The following is a 25,003-nucleotide window of genomic DNA, read 5'->3' as shown; positions in this document are numbered from 1 at the left end:
GAAGTGCCTTGTGGTCTGGACAGGAGGAGGGGTTTCATGCTTCTCTACAGATAAGGGGAAGACAAATTGTATAATTTAGCAAACTCCAAAAAGGCTAGTTGAATGGGATTTGGATAACATTCATTTAAAACGGGTCAGGATGTTTGTCCAGCAAAACATTAAAAAGCTATCATTTTGTTGAGATTATAGGTTTCTTCCTCTCCCCACAGGTCATATGGATGCACATCTATTATGGAGTAAATCTCTTTATTCCAATCATCTCTTCTCCGGCTACAGTCTCATGTGCATCAGCACTAGGAAGATCATTTTTCCATTTGAGTTACATTTTTCTTTGTTCAGTCTATTCTGCTCGAGATCATTCTGCTGTTAAGAATCCCTTGTCCAGCAGCAGGGAAAGATAAATATTTCTTTAATTATCTCATTTATAAATAAGATTATAAGTAAGATAAATAAAGATAATATAGGTAATATCTATAGATATTTTGAAATCTCACTTCTTATCGAGATGCCTATGATTTCCCATCCTTTATTCCTCGAGCTCTCCTAGCTAAACCTGAGCCAAGACTTCCCCATTCTTACAGCAACCTCAATTGTTCCAATTAGCGTCCCCAGAGTCTATCTTTCAGATATTCAAATGTTTCTCTTTCTTACTAAGAAAATATAAGAAGACTCAATCTCACCTTTTTGTGCATTTCTTTTTTTTTTTTTTGCATTTTATTCTATAGATATGTTAGTAAGATTCAATCAGGAAAACAGAAACTTCTTCAAGTGTTTCAAATAAAAAAGGATTTAATGCAGAGAATTAGAAGCTTACCACATTGTTGGATGAACTAAGAGAATGAAAGTCAGAAAAAACTACCATTAATTTCAGGAAATTAGAGCATACAGGAACCTCAGGAAGCTGCCACCAGAGCCTGTGTATCTCACCACCCCAAAGTGGGTAAACTGTAGCAGGAGGTCCCGTAAGCCACTGGCGAAACCTCCGGCAGGTCTACTGTTTCCTGATGCCCAGGTGATTCTCTATCCTGTTGCAGGAATAAGAAAGACCTCTGTTATTCTTCAACTTTTCAAATCATGCATGGGTGCCTCCCATTGGTGGAGTCCAAATCAGAGTCTTGCTGGCATGGGATGCCAGGAAATGCAACAGTTCCCAGAATTCCAACCACATAAATGTGGCAAAGAGCTTTGAAGGGAGTGGCAATGAATGTTAGTTTCCTAAATCCAGTACATCGGAGGTCCACAATTCTCTAAGCACTATGTTAACAGTTTTATATATATATATATATATAATTTGATTTTTTAAAAATCATACTTTAAGTTCTGGGGTACATGTGCAGAATGTGCGGGTTTGTTACATAGGTATACACGTGCCATGGTGGTTTGCTGCACCCATCAACCCATCATCTACATTAAGTGTTTCTTCTAATGCTATCCCTCCCCTAACCCCCCACCCCCTGACAGGCCCCAGTGTGTGTTGTTCCCCTCCCTGTGTCCATGTGTTCTCATTGTTCAACTCCCACTTATGAGTGAGAACGTGCGGAGCTTGGTTTTCTGTTCCTGTGTTAGTTTGCTGAGAATATTGGTTTCCAGCTTCATCCATGTCCCTGAAAAGGACATAGACTCATCCTTTTTATGGTTTCATAGTATTCCATGGTGTGTATGTGCCACATTTTCTTTATCCAGTCTATCATTTATGGGCGTTTGGATTGGTTCCAAGTCTTTGCTATTGTGAACAGTGAGCAGATTTATATATATTACCCACATTTTTCACATGAGGCAATAGAGCTCAGACTTCTTAGGTAATTTGTCCAGGGAATCATGAGTCAGATTTCTGAGCCCATGCTCTTTCCACAACACTGCCCTGCTTCATGCAATAGTCTAGGAAACTTCTACAACCTATCATGTCCTTCCTGCAGTGCATCTCCAAGGACAAGTTTCTCCCAATCCAGGGGCCGCAGTTTGGGTGTCCTTATTTCTCAGCATTTCCATGCAGCTATGTCTCCTGCTCCCTAGATGTTCTTTCCCAGATGGTCCTGATGCTGGCACTGCATGTCTCCCCCACCAACTGCAACTGAGCCCTAGTTGTCTGGTGCTGTCTGTGAGCATGACACTTTTTGCCTACTCTCAACTTGACATTGTTAATCTTCAAGCTAGAGCACTGAGGAGGAGTCCTGGCAAGCCTCTGCTCTAACTTCCCAGGTGCCTCTTCAGAAGCTCTGCAGATGGCCATTGAAAGTTGGCTAGTCACCAGTCTGGTCTTTCAGGAAATACTATGGGGTTTCCCAGGATTATTATCAACTGCAGAGACCACTGAGGTGCTGATCAGCTTTCTCCTTGTCTTCCTCAGGGACAATAGAAGTCTCTTGCCATTATCTCATGGAGTCAAACTAGACAGAGAAGAGAGACTGAGGAGAAAAGCAGTAGCAGCTTCATAGATAACCAAGCCAGGAAAACAGGACCCAGTATTTTTTATTCTGGCTTGGAGAGAAAAGGACTTTTCTTTGACATGAAGAGCAGAGTCTAAGCATCTCATGACGTCTTCAGCTAGAATCCCACCAAAGTTCTTACAGTCTCCAGGAGACTTGGTTTTCCATCCCAAACAAAGGAATAATTCTTACTCACCCTGTCCATGGGAATTAAGGATGTGTGATGAAGTCCTAAGCCAGCGCTCACTCCCGACTACAAGAAGAGATGAATGACAGGAAGAAATGCAGCACTCAAAACAGCGAGGTGCTCCACAATTTGCCTCTCTGTTAAAAAGAAATGTACAGGGTTGGAGGGAGGTATTAACAGAAGTACTCACCCAGGGTCTACCACCACTATTTGGAGGTCATGGAAGAGGACAGCACAGACGGCCATTCTACAAAGTGATGACTTTTCAAAAGTATTTAGTAAGTTGGCATGACAATCATTAAGACTCATGAAAGATGAAGCCAGGTGAAATCAAGACATAATGACACATAACGACATGGTATTGTTTTATCAGTGCTTATAACCTCACACTCAACAGCATAGACACCAACAGAGCTCATCTCTGGGTTCACTCCTCCATGGGACACACTAGCCATACTTCTGGCTGTACTGGGTGTTGACTTTGAACTCAGCCTATTTTAAAATAGCATGAACAATGTTGAGTGTCTAGAAGCTGGGGCACAAAGAGGAGCCCTGCCTGCTTTTGAGTAAGGCATTGCCCTTACCAGTCCTGAGAGAGAATTTTGAGAACAACATGATTTCTATTCTGGAATTGCTATGGGGTTTCCCAGGGAAACATTCAATCACAGGCTAGACTCAAATCTGGATGTTCTAAAGGCAGGAAACTGATTTAGATAGCAAGGAGAACTGTTCTGGATTTATAATTCTGGCCCTTATTCCTATGCATGACACTAGGCACTGCCACCAGGGCTTAACTCAAAAGGCCTTGGCTCTATACCAGAGGATTAAATGATGTCAAGTGTTCTCACATATGTGTATATATGGAGTAGGTCCAAGATGCCTAACATACACCCAGAGTAGACTTAACATTGGCGTGGATTAACTAAGTCCCAATAATCTTCTCAACATTATACCAGGGTTCAGAAGTCAAATCCCAAGCACAAAGCATTGTGTTTGTCCTCCCTTTGGAAAGCAAAACAATGACACACTTCTACTGGAGACACAATGAAGCCTGTGAGAGCCTATCCCAGGCTACAATCTCGACATACTGTCCCTGTGTCCCAATACACTCCCCTGACGTCTCCATTTATTCTTCCATATTCTCCATGCGAAATATTAGCTACATTGTAATGTGTTTCTGGAATGGGGTCTCTTATGACTCTTTATAAGGAAGACCAACTTGGCTTTCATCAAGCTTTAAATGAATCAAAGCATCTAAATTGGAAAGGAAGAAGTCAAATTATCCTTGTTCATACATGATATAACATCACATTTAGAAAAATCTAAAGACTCCACCAAAAATCTGTTAGAATGGATAAACAAGTTCAGTAAAGTGATTTTTCAAGTTACAAAATCAGCATACAAAAATTAGTAGCATTTCTATACCCCAACAGTTAACAATCTGAAAAATAAATCAAGAAAGCAATCTCATTTACAACAGCTACAAAAATAGTATATTAAAATACTTAGGAATAAATTTAACCAAAGAAGTAAAAGATCTCTATAATTAAAAGTATAAAACATGATTAAAAAGAAGTGGAAGAGAGCACTCACAAGAATTGAAAGATATTCCATGCTCATGGATTGCAAGAATTAATATTGTTAAAAAGTTCATACTTCTAAAGTGATCTACAGATTCAGTACAGTCTCTACTAAGATACCAATGACATTCTTCACAGAAATAGAAAAAACAATCCTAATATTCATTTGGAACCACAAAAGACCTGAATAGCTAAAGCATCCTGAGCAAAAAGAACAAAGCTGGAAACACTACTTGACTTTAAAGTTTACTACAAACTACAGTAACCAAAACAGCATGGTACTAACATAAAAACAAGCATATAGACCAATGAAGTAAAATAGAGAATTCAGAAATAAATCCACACATTTACAGCCCATCCATTTTTGACAAAGATGCCAAGACGATACACTAGGGAAAGGACAGTCTCTTCAATAAATGGTGCTGAGGAAACTGGATATCCATATGCAAAAGAATGAAACTAGATCCCTATTTCTCACCATATACAAAAATCAAATCAAAATGGATTAAAAACTTACATATAAGACCTGAAAGTATGAACTACTAGAAGAAAAGATTGGGGAAACACTTCAGCACATTGGCCAGAACAGAATATTTCTGTGTGTATAAGACCTTGAAAGCACAGGCAACTAAAACAAATGGGATTATATCAAACTAAGAAGTTTCTGGCCTGGTGCAGTGGCTCACATCTGAAATTCCAGCACTTTGGAAGGCTGAGGCTAGAGGATCACCTGAGCCCAGAAGTTCAAGACCAGCCCAGGCAACATAGTGAGACTTCCATCTCTACAAAAAAAAAAAAAAAAAAAAAAAAAAAAAAGAAAACATCAGCTGGGTGTGGTGGCATGTGCCTGTGGTTACTCAGGAGGCTGAGGTGAGAGAGCAGCTTGAGCTGGGGAAGTCGAGGCTGCTGCAGTGAGCCATGATCGTGCCACTGCACTCCAGCCTAGGCAACAGAGCAAGTCTCTGTCTCAAAAAAGAAAAATAAAATTAATAAATAAATAAATTTGTAAAAAGTTTCTGCACAGCAAAGGAAACAATAAACAGGGTGAAGAGATAGCCTACAGAATGGGAGAAAATATTTGCAAACTATCCATCCAACAAGAATATATAAAGAATTTATATATACCAGAATATATAAGGAATGCACACAACTCAATAGTAAAAAAAAAAACCAAATAATTCTATTAAAATATGTGGTATATGTACACCGTGGAATGTTAGCTGAATACAGATTTTTCAAAATAAGACATCCAAGTGGCTGACGAGCATATGAAAAAATGTTTAGCCAGGCATGGTGGTGCACACCTATAGTCCTAGCCACTTGGGAGGCTGAGGCAGGAAGATCACTTGAGCCCAGGAGTTCAGGGTTACAAGTGAGCTGTGACTGCAGCACTACACTCCAGCCTGGGCAACAGAGTGAGATCCTCTCACAAAAAGAAAAAGAAGAAAGAAAAATGCTCGGTATCACTAAATAAGGGAAATGCAAATCAAAATCATAATGAGATATTATCTCACCCCAATTAACATGGCTATTATCAAAAAGACAAAAAATAACAAAAGCTGGCGAGGATGCAGAGAAAGGGGAATGCTAGCACACTGTTGGTGGGAATGTAAATTAGAACATCCATTATGGAAAACAGTATGGAGGTTCCTCAAAAAAAACAAAAATAGACCTACCATATGATCCAGCAATCCCACTGCTGGGTACATATTAAAATGGAAGGAAATTAGTATATCAAAGAGATAGCTGCACACCCATGTTTATTGCAGCACTATTCACAATAGCTAAGATATGGCATCAACCTAAGTGTCTGTGGACATATGAATGGATAAAGAAAATGTGGTATGTATACACAATGAAATGTCATTCAGCCATAAAAAAAAAAATGAAATCTTGTCATTTGCAGCAACATGGATGGAACTGAAGATTATGTGTTAAAGTAAAATAAGCTAGGCACAGAAAGATAAATATCACATGTTCTTATTTATATAGGGGAACTGAAAAAGCGGAGGTAGAGAGTAAAATGATGGTTGCCTGAGGCTGGGAAGGGTGGAGAGGAGGGAGGAATGAAGAGAGGTTCATTAAAGGGTGTGAAAATGCAGTTAGATAGAAGAAACCAGTTCTAGTGTTCAATAGCACAGTAGGGTGACTACAGTTAATAATAATTTATTATATATTTCTAAACAGCTAGGAGAGAAGATTTGGAATGTTCCCAACACAAATAAATGATAAATGTTTGAAGTGATAGATATCCTAAGTATTTGATTTGATCATTATGCATTACATGTATGTAGCAAAATATCATATGTACCCTATAAATATGTACAATTATGTCTTGATTCAAAAAATACACACACACAGACACACACGCATATGAAACAAGGCAGGTTCTATCACTGTTCTTGGATTAGCTAAATTGTAGTAAGTATATAGGTATTAAACATCTAAAAAAATTAACTTTTTTAAAAAATTAAGAAATTATTAAACATTAAGCAACAAGATGCCTCTTCTGAGTTGAAAAAGTCCATGATAAAGCCATGGTAGACTATTCTTTCACATTCTAAGGCTTATGGTAGCAGAGTCACAGTACAATAGTTTTAGGTGTTGAGGGGATAGTTGCTGGATAAATTTTTGTTTTGGATGATGAAAAAGAAAACTACCTTTCTCCTTTCAATACTCCTCTTCAATGAAGCTTCCTCCAACTGACCATGATCTGTCATCTACAAAAATGCTTCAAAGCTAAGAAATATGCTTATCACCCTCACTAATGAGGAGGAATATAGGGTGAATAAAAAATGCTTTTTTTTTTTTTTTTTTTGGCGTCATGAATAGCAGTGGTACAAAACTGTTCCAAGTTCCAAGTAAAAACAATTTTAAATGATAAGATATATGTAGGATTCCAGTCATAGTCATCCAACTAAAAAGCCAATTTCTAAGAATTGTGGGAACAGGACTGTATAAAGATGGGGATGGAAAGCATCCACTTACCTCTACTTCCTCCAGAACCCCCATTAAAATGATAAAAAGGAATACAAATCCACTGGCACATAAAGAATTGGAGAGAAAACAAGAAGAGACATTTGGAAGAAAAAAAGCAGATGGGTGAGTGGGAACTGACTTGGCTACGTTGTAAGCTGGCTTCAGGAAAGGTGGCACCAGGTGCCCATGAATGTGAGGATGAAGATGAGACTAAAAGCAGAAAAACTGATTAAAAGACTTTAAAGGAGCAATTAGGCCTTCAGGTTGCCTCTCCCCTCTGGGAAACTTGAAGATGACTTCTCACACGCCCAACATTGGAAAAGCTAAAGCCAAAAAACTGTGAAGACCAGGGACAGGTATAGAACAACAGCACCAACTGAAAACAGGGGCTGAATGACTATGTCCATACTGAATGCTGATAGAGCCCCCATCGCCAACCCAGATTCTATCCTTCTTTCCCATCTCAGCTTCCAAAACTTTGGTTTCCAGGACTCACCTTCGGTAAGCAATTAGAAGAGACTTTTTTTTAAGGCTTCTGTGCAGCTCAAGAGGAAAAACCATTAAGATACTGATACCAGAAGCCAGCCAGATCACTGTATACTGAAGCTCATAGAAAAAAATGAAGGAAAGAAAGAGAAAGAAAGAAAGAAAGAAAGAAAGAAGAAAGAAAGAAAGAAAGAAAGAAAGAAAGCTAGCTAGCTTGTGGCAAAGGCAGCAGTGGTTAATAAGCATTCCATTTGTAACTCCACATTTCCCAACCCACTTGCAGTTAGGTGGAGCCTACCTGTAACTTAATATGACCAGCTGACTGTAGGCAGAAGTGGCATGGACTGGAACATATAAGAACAAGTATACAATTGTCTGGCTGTCCCTGCTGAGGTGCCCAAAGAAACTGCATGGTCCAAATGAAGCAACTATAAAATGATGGCATCTCCATGAACCTGGTCCCCTGAGTGTGGAGTAGAGTTCTACAGAAAACATCACTAGATATGCTGTGTGAGAAACTAACCTTTATTTTGTTAAACCACTGAGAACTGGTTGTTGTTTATTTCAAAACATAAGTCTAGTCTTTCCTTGCTAACACAAAACCACACACACACACAGAATTTTTAATCACCATTTTGGTGCATAATGTTAAATGAGTACTCGTGGATCACCAGAGTTCTGAGAAAAATCTCTAATATAAAAAATAAAGGCTAGAACAAGTCAAAGATGGCAGCTTGGAAGAACAAAGATTAATCAAGAGAAGATTAAGCACTGAGATTAAATATTTCAATGAAGTAAAATAAAGTATTTCACTCAAGAGATATGACCAAAAATGCTATAAAAAAGAAAACTGCATTCACAGAACAAAAAAGAGCTCTTATCATTAAAAATATAATAGCAAAAAATAAAATTCCATAGAAGCACTTGAAAAAAAATTGAAGAATTCTCCCAGAAAATAGGGCAAAAAGACTAAGATCAACATAGGAGGTCTATCATCCAAATAATTACAGTTCCAAAAGAAAGTGGAGAAAAGTAAAGGTAGAAAAATAAGTATCAAATAACTGAAAAAAATAATTCAGAACAGAAATAAATAATTTTTAATTTTTAAAAAATAGCTCACAAAGTGTCCAGCAAAATAGATGAAAAAAGACTGATATACTTTTTATCTGGGAATATACCTTTCATCTGGAGAAGTTTTCTGAAGACAACTAAAAATGCTAGATAAAATATTTAAAACATCTTACAAACATAAAAGCACTAATGGGAGTGTAATGAATGTCCCATCCAAAACCTAAATGAAAGCAGAAATCTAGGGAGGTAAATTGAACACTGAGGTCAGTTTTGACAAAAGGCATCACCAAATTGAGTGAAATTAAGTTTTCCTTTTGTGAGATAACAAACATTACACTACCAGGATAAGAGAGGACTAGGAAGAAATCCATTCCATAAAGTTTCCATTTATACCCAGGGGTCTGCAAGGACAGGTGCTCTGGCACTCAGAAAAGCAGGGGATAAAAATCTAGAGCATCCCTCCAAGGGATAAAAATCTCTTGGAGCAATCATGACCAAAAGCTGGCATATATGTAAATTTTCAGCCCAGATGTTCATCACACAGATAGTCCAAAATAAACTTCCAGCCATAAATGTAGTTGAAAGTGATCCTGGGCTGCTAAGGCCCCTTGCAAAAGCCAAAGTGAACACTCTCCAGAGCAAGACACTTTCATCCTAGCCCAAAAAAGACTTCTCACAAATAAGTTTTCCAGAAAATGAGTGGCATCCAGTCAAAAATAACCAAGCAGTGCTCACTTTGTCAGCATATGTACTGAAATGAAACAATACAGAAAAAAAAAAAAAAAAGGCATGTTCCTCGTATTAATAAGTTAACATACAGTTACTCTGTCAGCCATCAGTTCTCCTCCTAGGTATTTAATCAAGAGAAATGAAAACATACATTCTCACAATGACTTGTACATGAACATTCAGAGCAGCATTATTCCTAATAGCCCCAAGCTGGAAACGATCCACATCATTATCAACAGAAGGATGAATAATCAAATTGTGAAATAGTAATACAATAAAATGTTACTCAGCAATACAAACTATTAATAGGTGAATGAATTTAGATTGTTTTCCATCCTTCAAATCTTTGCTGCCTTCAAGCCTGAGTGTGAGAGAGTGGAAAAGGAAAGGAAGACTCCATTTTTCTCTCTCCTAGCTCCACCTTCTCCTCCTATGCGTCTAGCCATGGCAGATGCCTCCTCTAACTGGCCACTTAACAATTCCAGTTGTTGGCTTCTGGGAACTCAGAAGCCACCCTTCAGAGATGCTCTCTGCTAGGATCTCATTATCTTTCCAGTTGAACTTCTTTGGCAAAGTCCCTTTCAAGGCACCTCCAGGCCAAGTCTCCCCCTCATGACCATTTGACTCAGAGGAAATTCACAACATTGCCTCCCAGCAGTCCCAGTTCTCCCAGCCCTGGTGCCTCAGCCTGAAAAACTGTCTGTAGATCTGAGACGTGTCAGACTCCAGGCTGCTCAATCCATGGATGCCTCTCTAGCTTTCCAGGTGGCCCTTCCAATGGCTTCTCTCACTTCGTTTGCCTCCCCTCCCCTACAGTGCATAGATTAGGGCCATGTTTCAGTAGCAAATCATACCACATACTAGCAACTCTCTCCCCAAATATCCTCCCTTTCCAGTAGCCAGTTTGATGGTTTTATGCTGAGATGGGTGACAGTCTAAGGGTCAGGACACTGGTTTTAGGTCATCCCCATTGGCAAGTCCTGCATAGATGCTTAGCAAGCTTTGAAATGTGGGGGTACGTGCCTGCAGTGTTTTAGATCTTGGCCTTGGTCATCTTGCCTAAAAGAGAAGCAGAGAGTCTCGTTTTAACATGCTGTTACAGTGACAGTTTATAAAGGTCAGGCAATCTCAGAAGCCAAATTTCTTAGAGCACAATCTCTAAGATCCCAGAAAATAGATATTTGGTAACTTAAGAGCCATTATTATAGCTGATTAAAACTTAAGAGAACTGCAAGAAATGTGAGCCACATCTTGGCAATCTGAAAACTAAATGAAATTCCATTATCTGCCCCTCGCTTCTGGTTTACAACTGCATTAAAACCAGAATTCCAGATTAGCAGTATCTGTGTTTTCATGACATTGAATGGTCTGTTGCTAGAACTCTTCCCTAGCCAGGAAGTAAAACTTCACAGCAATGGACAGATGGATATAGGAATTTTTTTACAGAGGCTCTCCTAGTGTGACAGAGTGATGTGGAAGCTGAAACGCCCTTCTTCAGTCATTAAGAGGTTTCCAAATAGTGCCCAGGCTTCTTAAGGTCAATTGCTGAAGTAACTGAATCATAGTTTGAAAAATGGTGTTGCCAGAAGGGACCTTGGACACATTCTATTCTGAATTGGATAAGTGGGGAGCACACTCATTCTCAGACCCCATATTCATGGCAATCATTAATTCATCTCACCACCCTGCCTCTGAGCCTAGCCTCAATGGTACCCACCAGTGAAAGATGGCATGAGGGATAAAATCTACTTGCCATCACCAGTTCTACCTAATTCCTTTATTTGGTTGGTGAGGAACATCATTATATCATGTTCCTATCATATCATAGCAGTGTGCTCCAGGTCACGATGCTGGTCAACAACAAAGGCCAAACTCCCAGTTCAGTGCTCTTTCAACCACCCCACCCTGAATTAATGGGAGAAGGAGCCCTTGCCGCTTACTTACCTTTGGCCCATCCTTCCCATCAAGTCTTTTCAAAAACTGAAGCCTTATTCTAGTTGTAGATGTGACAAGATGCCAATTTTTAACAGAGTATCTCCTGAGCCATAATGCTCCTGCTCTTCCATCCTGAGATCTTCCCCAAAAATATCAAATCAAGTTCAAATGCCTTTGCATGGACTACTTAACTCACAATTTCTAGAGCCTCCAGAACCATAGCAAAAAGTCAAATATTATGCTTTCAAGTTAAAAGGCCAAACATATTCCTGGAAAAGTGAAAATGGAATACTTACAAATACCATATCATAGAGCACTAAACTTTTGGAGCTGATTACATTTAAGGTCTTGAGTCTAGAAGGAACCAGAGTTAACAAAACCATCTGTTTAGATGCTCAGCATCTTTCTGAATCTTTTTCTGACTAATATGCCTACCTCTGTCCAGAATGGAAAGTGCTTGTGGGTTGGAGGTGACCGGGAATGCAGATGTAAAGAAATAGTGCATTCTATTCCTGGATTGCATATTACTATTCCATATGGGGGGGTGAGCCAAAACATATGGCGTTCCATCTGCAGGATGGGGCTGGCTGGGTCCCATGAATGGCTTTTAATGCAAGTAGATTCAGCCTGATTTGGTCTGCCTCCAAAGGAGAAGAAAAGCCAGTGATTCAAATATTGTGTAAAACCATTGAAATTAATGGCACAAAACAAGACTCATTTGTATTCTGCCTAATTTAAAAGATGTCTGCTTGGTGCAAAGTAATGAATTAGTTACGGGGGTGTTTGGACTGAATATTTGACAGTCTCCTTGAAGGAACAAAATGCCTTTTTTCCATCTTTCAAACCACCCTCTGTTAAGTTATTTTGAGCCATTCCCCCCAGGAAATCCATTAAGCATTTCGACTTCTTTAACAGGTCAGATTTCAAGGGGTTCACAACACCAGACACAGCCGATCCTGCTTTGACACCCCAAGTCTAGGATGGGAGGGAGAATTCAAGGAGATGCTCTTTGTAAAACTGCCTCATGTGGTTATCTTGTGAGTGGAAGACCAGTTCATGCCCTTCCAGTTAATCTCCAAGGGACACTTGACATCACCAGGGCCAGTGGGCAGGACACCTGACCCTTCCCAAATGAAGAAAGAACTAGAGAATTTGGAGTTCATCCTAGATTGATTGCACTGTGCCTCCAGGCCACATATTGCACTGAAATATCACAAAGGACACACATGCAGACCCAGCTACTGCTCAGTCACTGAACTACACCCTACCCATTCCCAGTTCCTGGTCATGATGATGATGGTGATGGAGATGTTGCAAAGCAGTAAGCGCCTGCTCTGTGCCATGCATCACACTACACGTGACACACCAGTTGTCCGAGTTCATTCTTACAGTCCCTTCATGAGGTTGGCACTGTCCTCCCTACTTTACAGATGAAGAAGCTGGAGTTCAAAGAGTAAGCTGTCAAGGTCATGAAGACAGAAAGGGGCAGCCAAGGATGTTCACGCCAGTGTTCCTGCCCCACAGCCCATGCGGAGATTAAAGAGGAAATGTTGGCATGGCTGTCCCTCTGAACACCCATCTGAGCTGTGGCATCTCTGGATAAGCTGGCCTCGCCTGCTGTTTGAAGTGCTAGTGAGCCCAAAGTGGGGCTGCCCGGAAAAGCAACTCCTCCCCAGGCATGACCCTTATTCAAAGAAGAGGGCAAGACCCTGCATGGACCTTGATGGTATCATTCCCACCTGGGTGGGACCGAGCTTAAAATTATGATCTTCACACTGGTTTTCTTAACATCTTATTACATAACTCTGATCAAGACAGCAGTGATTAAGTCCAAAATGTACCCAAAATCCCATACTGCCCATTTTTCCATATGGAGTGAAGACTTTGTGCTTCTAACGAACCATTCTTGGTTGTCTTAGTTACATGGTTTTCAAGACTATTTTGGCAACCTATTTTATTTTTCCCCAAATGAAATTAGCAAACAGAATTCCTTCATTTGAAGAGAGCATGGGGCGGGGAGGTGGCGGTGGGGGAGACTCATGGCTCTTCTTCTCCCCATAAGGAGAAACCCTGAAAAGTCTAAGAAATTTAAGGGATCCATGCACCATTGTTGGAAATTTGCTGTTTTAGACCCATTTTTCACCTTCCATCTGTAAATGTCCTGCCAGATTCAGAGTCATGGATGCGTATTTCTTGCTTGGAAGCAGAATTGTGGAAAGCTACCAGGCTTATCGGTAACAAGAGCCATTTTTATAATTGCACACATTAAGCAAACTATACCAGCCTAGATAATCACATATGGTGGAGGTCAAGGGAACCCAAGCCTGAATCATTTCCAAGAGAAAGAATTAGTGGAGCCCTTCAGACAGAAGTGGCCTTTCTTTTGTAGCAGATCACAAAGCATGTGCACAGGGATTGTGCCTTGTTTATTGCTTGATTGGAAGGAGGTCATGAAGTCGTCACATCTGCTTGCTTTGTGCCTTCTGCCACTTTCAAGATGGGGATGAAACGTATCAGGAAATTAAAAGAAGATACTATTTAGTTTTCTAGTATCTATTCTAAGTAAAACAATAACATATGGATTTCTTGAAAAGGTGAATCAGGGACATTTTTGAAGGTTCTTTTTGTTTGTTTGTTCTCCTTTGGTTTCTTCTCTGTCTTCATTTCGACACCCAGTGTGAGGCTGAGCACAATTTCTTTCTGGTTCCCTGATCTCAGAGCACACACATCAGAGCTCTTCACTGAGGAGCTATTTGTCAGCAGCTGGCCCAGCAAGTGCCAGTGTGGGCAAGTTCCAGGGTGCATAAGTAAAGAGCTACGTGAAGTCAAGGATACCCTGCTGGGCTGAGCGTGCTCCCAGGGAGAGGGGTCTGCTTGCCCAGGCTGGGAGCCAGCTCTTGCCTCTAAAAGAAAATTAGCAACAGAGCCCATGTCCTGGAAAACTTTCTCTATGCTCAGACTTTGATCCCTGCCTCCTCACTCCCTTCCTTGGGACAAGAGGTCAAACAGCGTCCTCTGGCCACATGATTCCTCCCCGCCCCCACTCTGCCCTTTGCCCTCTATAAGCCTGTATTCACCGCCCCCCGCCCCAATACACACACTTCCAGATTTGGGACTGGCCCCTCCACTCTTTCCCACATCCATTCTGCAAACAAGCCCAGCATTCTCCTGCCTGAAGAAAGGGCCTTTAAATCTTGTAACATGTGTGGCTGACATGAATCATAGTCCCCAATTCAGTGTGTGGGTAATAAGACTTGCCTCCTCTTTCCATAACTCAAGTTTATTTCTATTTGGGGCCATCTCCACTGGGCTAGAGAAAGGTCTTCCTCAGTCAATGCAGGATTCTCTTGCCTCCCTGTGACTACATCTAAACTCTGAGACTTAGGTAGTGCCACTGCAGGGGCACCATCTGGTCCGTGATGTCAGCTGTCAACTTAGACGTTTACCAGCACCACCTTCATTCCTTTCCTTTATGCCCTTCAGGCTGCTCTCCCCTGCTCCCATGCCTTGATGAAAGATTCTTACTCTGCTCTTCTGGGGTTTGGGGTGGGGCTGGTTGTTGTTTCACCCAGCTTCCAGATTCCACTCTTGATGCTTGCCTGGGATTCTTGCCCTTTCCTGAAACACAGTCACCAGTGGGATCCCATAGGCAGAGGCTCAGGCAGCCTTCGCCGCTCATTGGTTTTGTTTTATTGGATGTGATTTGTTGCTGCTGTGGGATGCAGGATAATCATGGTGGTGTATGGGAGGCAAAGGCAGGAATTATCAAGGGACAAAAACAGTTAACACCTTTTAAAAACATGACACCAGTGTCGCAGTGACCACCCTGCAGCAGTCCAAGGTGGTGTGGTCTGTTGTCCACCCTCTTTGGAAGGTGAGCCGAGCTTGAGAGGGTTGGAGACAGGGAAGCCCATGGTCATGGTGGGGACAGCACGGGAACCTTCCTTAGAAAGCAGCAGGTGACCTGGAGGAGGTGCAGGTACTTTTGGAAAGAATACCCTCCCCATGCAGGCAGGGCTGGCCTTCCCCACAGGTCCCGGACATTTCTGTGCTGAGCTCCTAAGGAGCTTACCATCCTTACAGCTGCTGGCTTTTCTCACCATGTGCTCAGGAGGGGAGCCCCAAGAATTCTAGGTTCCTTCCAGCAACTCAGAGAGTCGAGTTTGCTGCTACTGATGCTATGAAGACTTTTAAAATATTTTTTCAGTCATCACCTCTCAGGTGTGAGCTTTTCAAAACCACACAGGAGCACCTTCTCCTCAGGGCCCTGCCCACTAGGAAAGAGAGTGGTGAAGAAGTGGGAGTCATTGAGAGGTGAGGTTTGGAGTCAGGAGATCTGGGTTCAAATTCTAGCCATGATTCAACCCGGCAGTGTGATCTGGGCCTCCCAGAAGCTCCCATTGATCTGTTTGTAAACTCACAGGTGCCCATAAGACCTGGATGGAAACATTTGTGTGGAATCCCTAGTGTAGTGCCTAGCACACAGTGGGAGAGAGTGACGTGGAGAATTCAGTCTGTTCCATCACCACAAGTACCAGCTTCACCTCAGCCCAGTTCCTCAACCCTCTTTCCAGGCAGGCAGGCCTAGGGGGAGGGAGAGGCACGGGCTTCCACTGCCCCTGTCCCCGGGAAGCCCTGTCTTTCTGGTATGACCCAGCGGCACTGATTTTATCCCAGGTTTGTGGAGTGAAGGGAAGGGGATGGGAAGTGTAGTGACCACCTGGGGCCGACTCTGGAACCCTCTCTTTCTCCCTACTCCACTTAGCCTATCGGTGGGCTTCTCGGTACATATTCTGGGTCACCCAGATAAGCATCAGAGACTGATGCCATTCCTGTGCCAGCCACTCCTCACTGAGCAATCTTACCGCCCTTTGCCAAGTCACTGTCCACTAGTGTCTCAGAGTGTCACCTTGGTCCCAGGTTATGGATAAGAAGAGCTACAATATAGGCATCTCTGGCACGGAACCCAGTATTTCTGATGCTCCGATACATGAAGCCAAAGACCAAGGCATTTCTTTCCAGGGGCTCTGGGAGAGACACTGTGGTTTTCCTTAGGGGCAGTCTCCCTCCCATGCCATGAGTAGAGGCCACTCTGGTGGCTCTCTTATAGGGCAAGGACTAAGCCCCTATGCAGGTGTCCTGAGGCAGGCGTGCTGGGCCTGATGAGCAACTAGATGCGCATGGTGTACTGGGATGTTGACCTCGGGGTAGAATCAAGGCAAAGGCGATCAGTCCCACAGGGTCAGGGACATCTCTCCAAAAAGGATTTTGAGGCTAGCTGATTTTTGCTAGCTCCAACCTGGCCCAGACAAGCCCACAGGGGCTTGGGGGCTCTAGAATAGGGGTGAGGTGTGTGGGAGTGAGGGTGAGGGCATGAGAACACAAAGCTGACTCAGTTGTGGAGGGCGAGGCCTCATAACTTGGACTCAGGCCAAAGACTGCTATGAGGATGACGGCAGGTGAGAAGCACTGTGGGCCCACAGCAGAAATAGGCTTTGATGGAAAGGAAACCCCAGGGTCAGTTTTAAGGTCTCATTTTGTTTTGTGTAATTTCTTCAAACCTTGGTGATGTTTTGTAAACAGATCAATGTTTGTGCTGGTCCTTTAGAAAATCGGGGGAAGATGGTGCTGGGAAAATTGGCTAGCCGTAAGTAGAAAGCTGAAACTGGATCCTTTCCTTACTCCTTATACGAAGATTAATTCAAGGTGGATTAGAGACTTAAATGTTAGACCTAATACCATAAAAACCCTAGAAGAAAATCTAGGTAGTACCATTCAGGACATAGGCATGGGCAAGGACTTCATGTCTAAAACACCAAAAGCAATGGCAGCAAAAGCCAAAATTGACAAATGGGATCTAATTAAACTAAAGAGCTTCTGCACAGCAAAAGAAACTACCACCAGAGTGAACAGGCAACCTACAGAATGGGAGAAAATTTTTGCAACCTACTCATCTGACAAAGGGCTAATATCCAGAATCTACAAAGAACTCAAACAAATATACAAGAAAAAAACAAACAACCCCATCAAAAAGTGGGCAAAGGATATGAACAGACATTTCTCAAAAGAAGACATTCATACAGCCAACAGACACATGAAAAAATGCTCGACATCACTGGCCATCAGAGAAATGCAAATCAAAACCACAATGAGATACCATCTCACACCAGTTAGAATGGCAATCATTAAAAAGTCAGGAAACAACAGGTGTTGGAGAGGATGTGGAGAAATAGGAACACTTTTACACTGTTGGTGGGATTGTAAACTAGTTCAACCATTATGGAAAACAGTATGGCAATTCCTCAAGGATCTAGAACTAGATGTACCATATGACCCAGCCATCCCACTACTGGGTATATACCCAAAGGATTATAAATTATTCTACTACAAAGACACATGCACACATATGCTTATTGCGGCACTATTCACAAAAGCAAAGACTTGGAATCAACCCAAATGTCCATCTTTGACAGACTGGATTAAGAAAATGTGGCACATATACACCATGGAATACTATGCAGCCATAAAAAAGGATGAGTTTGCGTCCTTTGTAGGGACATGGATGCAGCTGGAAACCATCATTCTTAGCAAACTGTCACAAGAAGAGAAAACCAAACACCGCATGTTCTCACTCATAGGTGGGAACTGAACAATGAGATCACTTGGACTCGGGAAGGGGAACATCACACACTGGGGCCTATCATGGGGACGGGGGAGGGGGGAGGGATGGCATTGGGAGTTATACATGATATAAATGATGAATTGATGGGTGCTGACGAGTTGATGGGTGCAGCACACCAACATGGCACAAGTATACATATGTAACAAACCTGCACGTTATGCACATGTACCCTAGAACTTAAAGTATAATAAAAAAAAAAAAAAGAAAAGAAAATCGGGGGAAAGATACAACCTTACAGCTAGATAGGAGGAGTAGGTCCAAGGGCTCCAAACCACTGCAGGATGACGAGAGCTAACAATAATATACTACATAGGTTCAAATAGCTAGAAAGAGGATAGCAAATGTTCCCAACACAGACAAATGGTAAATGTTTGAGATGATGGATAAGCTGATTACCCTGATCTGATCACTATACATTGTATGTACTGAAATATCATTATTTCAATACGTGGGGTACAATAACTACACCCCATGAATATGTACAGTTATTATTTTCCAATTAAAAAATAACAGGAAATGAAATTTTTTTCAACTGGAAATGAAAGAAAAAAGGGAAGGACCAGTGTTGATTTCCGGGGTCAGGGCAGACTGCTGGATGAGATGGACTCCCCCTCAACTGAAGGCCCCTTTGTTGTTTGTGGGTAGATTTTCCAGATATGTGTGGAAGCTGGACACTGACTTGTCAAAAAAGTGTCTGATGCAAGTGGTCATTCATTCCCTCCTAGAGGAAGAAATAAGAATACATATCACTCCATTGATCCACCATGTACCTTTGAGCACCCACTATGTACCAGGCCCCGTGCAAGGGGATCCTAATACAGGGTGAGGAAAACAGGCCTGGATGAAGCTTCTAATCAAGTGGAAATGGGGAGCAATAACCTAATCATTCTACAAGCAGGGTATTATGGCTCTAGGGAGTGCAGCAGAAGAGAAGAACAGAGGGCTAGGAGATACTATAACAAGTGATCGAACCGACAACTTTTATTATTTTATTAGAATATTATATTTTATTATATTTTTAACAGCAGATTATTGTGTTAGTTGAACATCAAATGTTATTGGCATTTCGTCATGACAGCAGCCGACATCTAGAAAATGTGAAGTCCCAGACACTGTTTGGTTTTGCACAATGCTGAGGCATGCTTGCAGAACAGACTTCTGGCTATTCCCCTCAAATACAGCATGGGGCCAAGAGTGGCCCAGAACAGAGGGCTGGGCAGAAGCGGTTAGGAATTACAGGCAGAATTGTGTTCTGCCAAAGCTCTAACCTAACCCTAACTCCTACCCCCCAATATATCAGAATAGAACTGTATTTGGAGACTGAGCCTTTAAAGAGATGGTTAAGGTAAAAATGAAGCCATTAGAGTGGGCCCTAATCCAATCTGACTGGTGACCGTGTAAGAAAGGAGATTAGGAGGCCAGGTGCAATGGGTCACGCCTGTAATCCCAGCATTTTGGGAGGCCGAGGCAGGCAGATCACAAGGTCAGGAGTTCGAGAACAACCTGGCCAATATAGTGAAACCCTGTCTTTACTAAAAAAATACAAAAATTAGCCAAGCATGGTGGTGGGCGCCTGTAGTCCCAGCTACTCAGGAGGCTGAAGCAGGAGAATCACTTGAATCTGGGAGGCAGAGGTTGCAGTGAGCTGAAATTGTACCACTGCACTCCAGCCTGGGTGACAGAGTGAGACTCCATCTCAAAAAAAGAAAAAAGAAAGGAGATTAGGACATGGGCATGCCTGGGAAAGCCCATGTGGGACACAGGGAGAAGATGGCCTCCTATAAGCCAGGGAGAGAGGGGTCCCAGAAGGAACTAACCCTGCTGACACCGCAATCCCAGATTTGCAGCCTCCAGAACTGAGAGACAATAAATCTCTGTTGTGGCGGCTCTCAGACTGCAATACATTATTAAGGCAGCCCCAGCAGACAAATACAATGGGGACCACCTTCCAGAAGGATGTAAGGCCCCCACCCAGCAGAGCCCCCTCCTCTGCCTCCCCCGCACCCCCCACTGGTCAGGCTCCTCTCCACCCAGAGCAGATGTGGGGCTCCGCCTCTAGAGGTCAAGGCCACTGATGTGCCCAAGGACTGACCGCAGCCCCTACTCTTTCCAAGAGTGGCTTTATCCTCCCTGATACCCGATTGTCCCTTTCACCAGGCTGACCATCACCAAAGGACTGAAAGCCGGGTCCACCCTCCCACAAACTCCGTGGGTGCCCATATTGCCTGCCTTTTCCTCTCTTCTTTTAATCACGGGGTGAATACAAAATAACCTTCTGAAAGCCACCAGCAGCAATTGTACATTCCAGCTGCTCTCTCAGAGCAAGGAGCACTGAGCTTGTAGTTTAAAGGAGATTATCTCTCAATTTAATGAGAGTCATGGTGAAAACAGCGTCCCCAGGAAAAGGGAGAAAACGCCACAATAAAAAGAAGAAAAGCATATCCATCCATCCAATCAGCATCTCTAACACGACCTCATTATGCACCCACTTCTGACATTTGCCAGTGGTGTTAGATTTGAGCTATAAAAATGTCTTTTGAAAGGCAGATTGACATTTGCCATAACCATACCCCCTCCCGCCCCCTAAAATTTAAGCACTCTCCATGACAACTGAGATTAGGAAAAGAAGAAGAGGGGCAATGACTCAACTCATGGCAGAGGACAGGCTGATAATTGGGGAGGGGGAGAGGGTGACAGAACATTATGGCTCCATGCGAATGACCTCGTCTTCCGTGTCTCGGTGTGATTTCCTTTTTAGGGAACATTTAATAAGATACAGAAGCCAGATTTGCTTGAGCTGAATGCTGGATCGCCATGGCAACCTTCCTTTGGAGGTTATCCAAGTCAGGTAGTGACAGCAAAGCTGAGTTAAAGGTCACCCCTGCTAAGAAAGATGGGCATTGATAAAGGATTTTAACAAGACCCAGAGGAGCTGGTATTTGGAAGCTACCTACAGAGAATCGACGAGGCCCTAGGAATGGGTGGCAAACAACATCAGGAGAGAGGGGGACATCCTGCAGGGGCTTCCACCAGAGCCCCGACCTCGCCCTTCAGACAGGGAGCTCCAGCCTTCACCAGAAGCTGAGATTGGAGCTGTTCGTAACTGTTCAATGGAAGGGTGAACAACCATTTTAACCAGGCATCCCGATGGGAAAGAAATACACTTCTGCCATTCTACACGCAAGACATGCATTCCTGCAAAGTTCCGAACAAGCCAAATGCTTGCCGATGGAATCACCTTGACCTTCTTTATCACTCCAGAAATGCTTTATTTAATCTTTTTTCTCTTAGAGTATCACTTTAAAACCTCAAAGTTGAGAAGGCTTTTCTTTGCATGACGCTGAAGCCAGAAGCCTTCAAGGAAACAACGTAAATATAAATATCTCTGTGGTCAGTCTCTACAAAAATATGTAAAAATGAATTTTAAGCATAATAAAATGTGAAAAATTGCCCAACTTTCCTCACAAATGAGTAAAAGCCAATTTAAATGATAAGAAATGAATAAATGCACATTGAAGCAATAATACTTTTGCTTATCAGATAAGCAAAGATCTAGAAGTGTAGTAACACCCAGAGTTGATGAGGTATGGATTGTGGGAAAACAGGAATTCTCATACATTCTTGGTAGGAGTGTAAAGCAGTGCCACTCCACTGGGGGACAATTTACAAATAGCTATCAAAATTGAAAATAGACCTTCATATACTTATACACTGCTGGTGGGAGCGTAAATTAGTTCAACCACTGTGAAAAGAGTTTGGAGATTCTCAGAAAACTTAAAACAGAACTATCATTTGACCCAGCAATCCCATTACTGGGCATATACTCAAAAATATATAAATATATATTTTTACCATAAAGAAACATGCATGAATATGTTCACTGCAGCACTTATCACAATAGCAAAGACATGGAATCAACCTAGATGTCCACCAACAGTGGACTGGATAAAGAAAATGCGGTATGTATACACCACGGAATACTACACATCCATAAAAAAGAATGAGATCATGTCCTTTGCAGCAACACAGATGGTGCTGGAGGCCATCATGTGAAGTGAATTAACACAGGAACAGAAAACCAAATACATGTTCTTATTTATAAGTGAGAACTAAATGTTGAGTACACATAGACACAAAGAGGGGAACAAGAGACCCTAGTGCTTACTTGAGGGTGGAGGGTGTGAAGAGGGTGAGAATTTTAAAACCACCTATTAGGTACTATGCTCACCACCTGGGTGACAAAATCATTTGTACTCCAAACCTCAGCATCACACAATATATCTATGTATTATAACAAACCTGCATATCTACCCTCAATTCTAAAATAAAAGTTGAAAGAAAAAAAATAAAATGTCATCTGGCCTTTAACTTAGGGATCATTTGTCCTACATAGCAGACATTGTTGGTACCTCCCAACAAAGCGTATGTTTCTCCCCTCCTCCCTGCAGAACCTCAGCTGTGTTTAGCTGTTCATCCCTCCCTTGAGCAGCTGGTGTGATTCAAGGAGTATAAATTCACCCAGCTCCAGCAGTGGGTTCTGAACCAGAGAGTCTCAAACTTGAGCAGGCATCAGAACCACCAGAAGTTTCTCATTCTTAGTGTTTCTGATTCAGCAGGCCTGGGGTGGGGACCTGAGAATTTTCATTTCAAAATGGGGCTGTTGCTGCTGGTCTGCAGACTGCATTTTGAGCACCCCTGGTTTAAGCCAAGTGCAGAAATCCCCTCTTTTTGTCCAATGATGGCTTCAGAGATAAGATGCCAACACCATCTGAGACATGGTGAGATGTTTAATGGGGGTTTTTTGGAAGAAAACTTTCTTCTGTTAAAAGAGAGCGACAGGACAAGCCAGATTCCTCTTCTATTTCCCCCAAACATGAGCAAGGGGGAATGGAGCCCTGACTATTACTGGCAGGCAGCCACAAGAAGAATCAGCCTTAAGATGTCACCAATACTCTGAAAGACGAAGCAGAAAGATGGAAAGATCTGAGTCCTTTGTCTGAGGCCCCTGACCGCTAGAGTTCCTTTTAAATGAGACAACACATTTGGTTATCGGTTAAACCCCTCTGTGTTGCCTTCTGTTACCTACAGACAAATGCGTCCTGACACAAGCATAATAAACATTGTTTTTAAGTATTTAAAACTAAAACAATTTTTTCCTAAATAGCACAATGCCATACACTTAGGAAAAAGACTGATAACAGATTGGGGGAAATATTTGCAGCATGAACCTCATGAGTCTCATCTACCCCATGTGCCAAGTTGAACAGCCTAGTCCAGTGAGCCTTCTTGCTTCTTTAAATCTGGTGCCACACAGAGGTAGATACTAAAGAAATACAGTTCTGAATCAAAGCTCAGAAAAAATAACTTTATTTAATAAATAGTTTCTAAGGGGCAAAGGGACGGGTCAGAGTCCGCAAAGGGAAGATTACAGTATCCAGAAAAAAAATATATTCCTTAGGGAAAACAAACAAACAAACAAACAAAAACTATGTTTAGTCCATCTATCTTCCCCACGTCCCACAGAGTGGAGCAGCTGCTCTCAACCTTCTGTCTTTACATCTGTCCTCCAAAACTTGGTCAGGTTCTTCTCTTATGATTCCTGCTCTCTGAATAAGTTGCTGTTACATAAGCCACCCATTTCTTTAGGCTGCTACCAATGCTGCCTCTTCCAGCTCTCTCTGGAGGGGCATAATTGAGATGGGGGCGGGTTGGGGGGTGAGAGAAAGCAGTGAAATTTCGTATTGATGAAATATGCATTAATTTAGAGATGAAAGAGTGAAGACAGAGTTTAAGTAACTTAGTCCAAAATCACATCTGGAGAACCCAAGCTCTCCACCACTACACTAATCTGCCACCAACAAAGGTTTGAGGTCCCTAACATAAAAATAGCTCGCACAAATCAAAGGAGAAGGAAAAACCACCCTAATGGAAAAATTTGCAAAGAACATGCACAAGGAAATTAAAGAAGAAAAACAAATTTAAAGAGATGTTCAACCTCACTAGTAATAAAACGAATGGAAATTAAAACAGTATTTCAGCTAGCAGATGAGCAAAGTTTTTTTTAAAAAAAACATTAATTATAAGCAGTGTTGGCTGGGTATGGAGGAAGAGGAACTCCCACAGTGCTCTGATCAGAGAATAACTGAAGAAAAATTAGATAATACCTCTCAAATTTAAAATTAGCTTACATTGACCCTGCAATTCTGCTTCTAGTAATTCATCCTAACGAGTTTATCGGAGAAGCAGGAAAAAAAATATGTACAAAAATGTTTACAAAGCAGCATGTTTTAGTAGTAAAACATGGAAACAACTTAATGATCACCCATAGGGAATTAAACAATATATGAAGGAGAGGGAGAAAGAGAAAGGAAGGAATACTATGGGCTTCCCAATACAGAACCTCACAACTCACTACCTTGCCTACCCAGCCACAGGCAGCATCGAACAAACACAGGCTCCCTCAACAGTACCACAGCCTGTTCTTGTAAAACTCACAGCAGGGAAACCCAAAGCAAACTGCAGATCCCAAGGAGGAGGAGCTGCAGAGCTTCACAGGCCCACCTTCTTCTCCAAACCCCTCTAGTCCAGAGGATTAAGTGAGGCATTAGAGAAAAGCTGAGTGTAACTTTAATGGAGGTCCCACCACCTGGAAACATGAAGAGAGGAGAGAGAAGATTCCCCAACTCCAATCCTTCCATAGATATATATTCACAGAAGAAATTTTGGAGTGATGGATATCTGTGCTGGGCAGTTTATCTACCTAGCCTGAGTGTATACAGGTTGGGACACTTTGAAGATATTTCCCCAGTGAGAAAGCCACCAGAACCCTCACACTCACTTACCACTGGGGAGTGCAGGATGACAGTTGGCAGGTCCAAAGTGAGACGACAGTTGGAAGGGGCAAGGTGAGCCCAGGGAAGGCCAGCAT

The 25,003-nt window shown here is 42.2% G+C and overlaps 1 long non-coding RNA gene across 1 annotated transcript; it reads right to left on the bottom strand.

The window, feature by feature from the left end:
• Positions 1–743: 743 nt before the first annotated feature.
• Positions 744–25,003, bottom strand: LOC117071514. Its single transcript, XR_004432334.1, has 3 exons — positions 24,918–25,003; positions 2,623–2,750; positions 744–1,025 (listed from the first exon to the last, which is right to left on the bottom strand). It is a non-coding gene; the product is annotated as an uncharacterized LOC117071514 (long non-coding RNA).

Source organism: Trachypithecus francoisi, unplaced genomic scaffold (assembly GCF_009764315.1).
Source record: "Trachypithecus francoisi isolate TF-2019V2 unplaced genomic scaffold, Tfra_2.0 Lachesis_group3, whole genome shotgun sequence".
In the NCBI taxonomy this organism is placed as follows: domain Eukaryota; kingdom Metazoa; phylum Chordata; class Mammalia; order Primates; family Cercopithecidae; genus Trachypithecus; species Trachypithecus francoisi.
The sequence above is the reverse complement of the archived record's forward strand: the minus strand, read 5'-3'. Positions and strand labels throughout refer to the sequence as shown.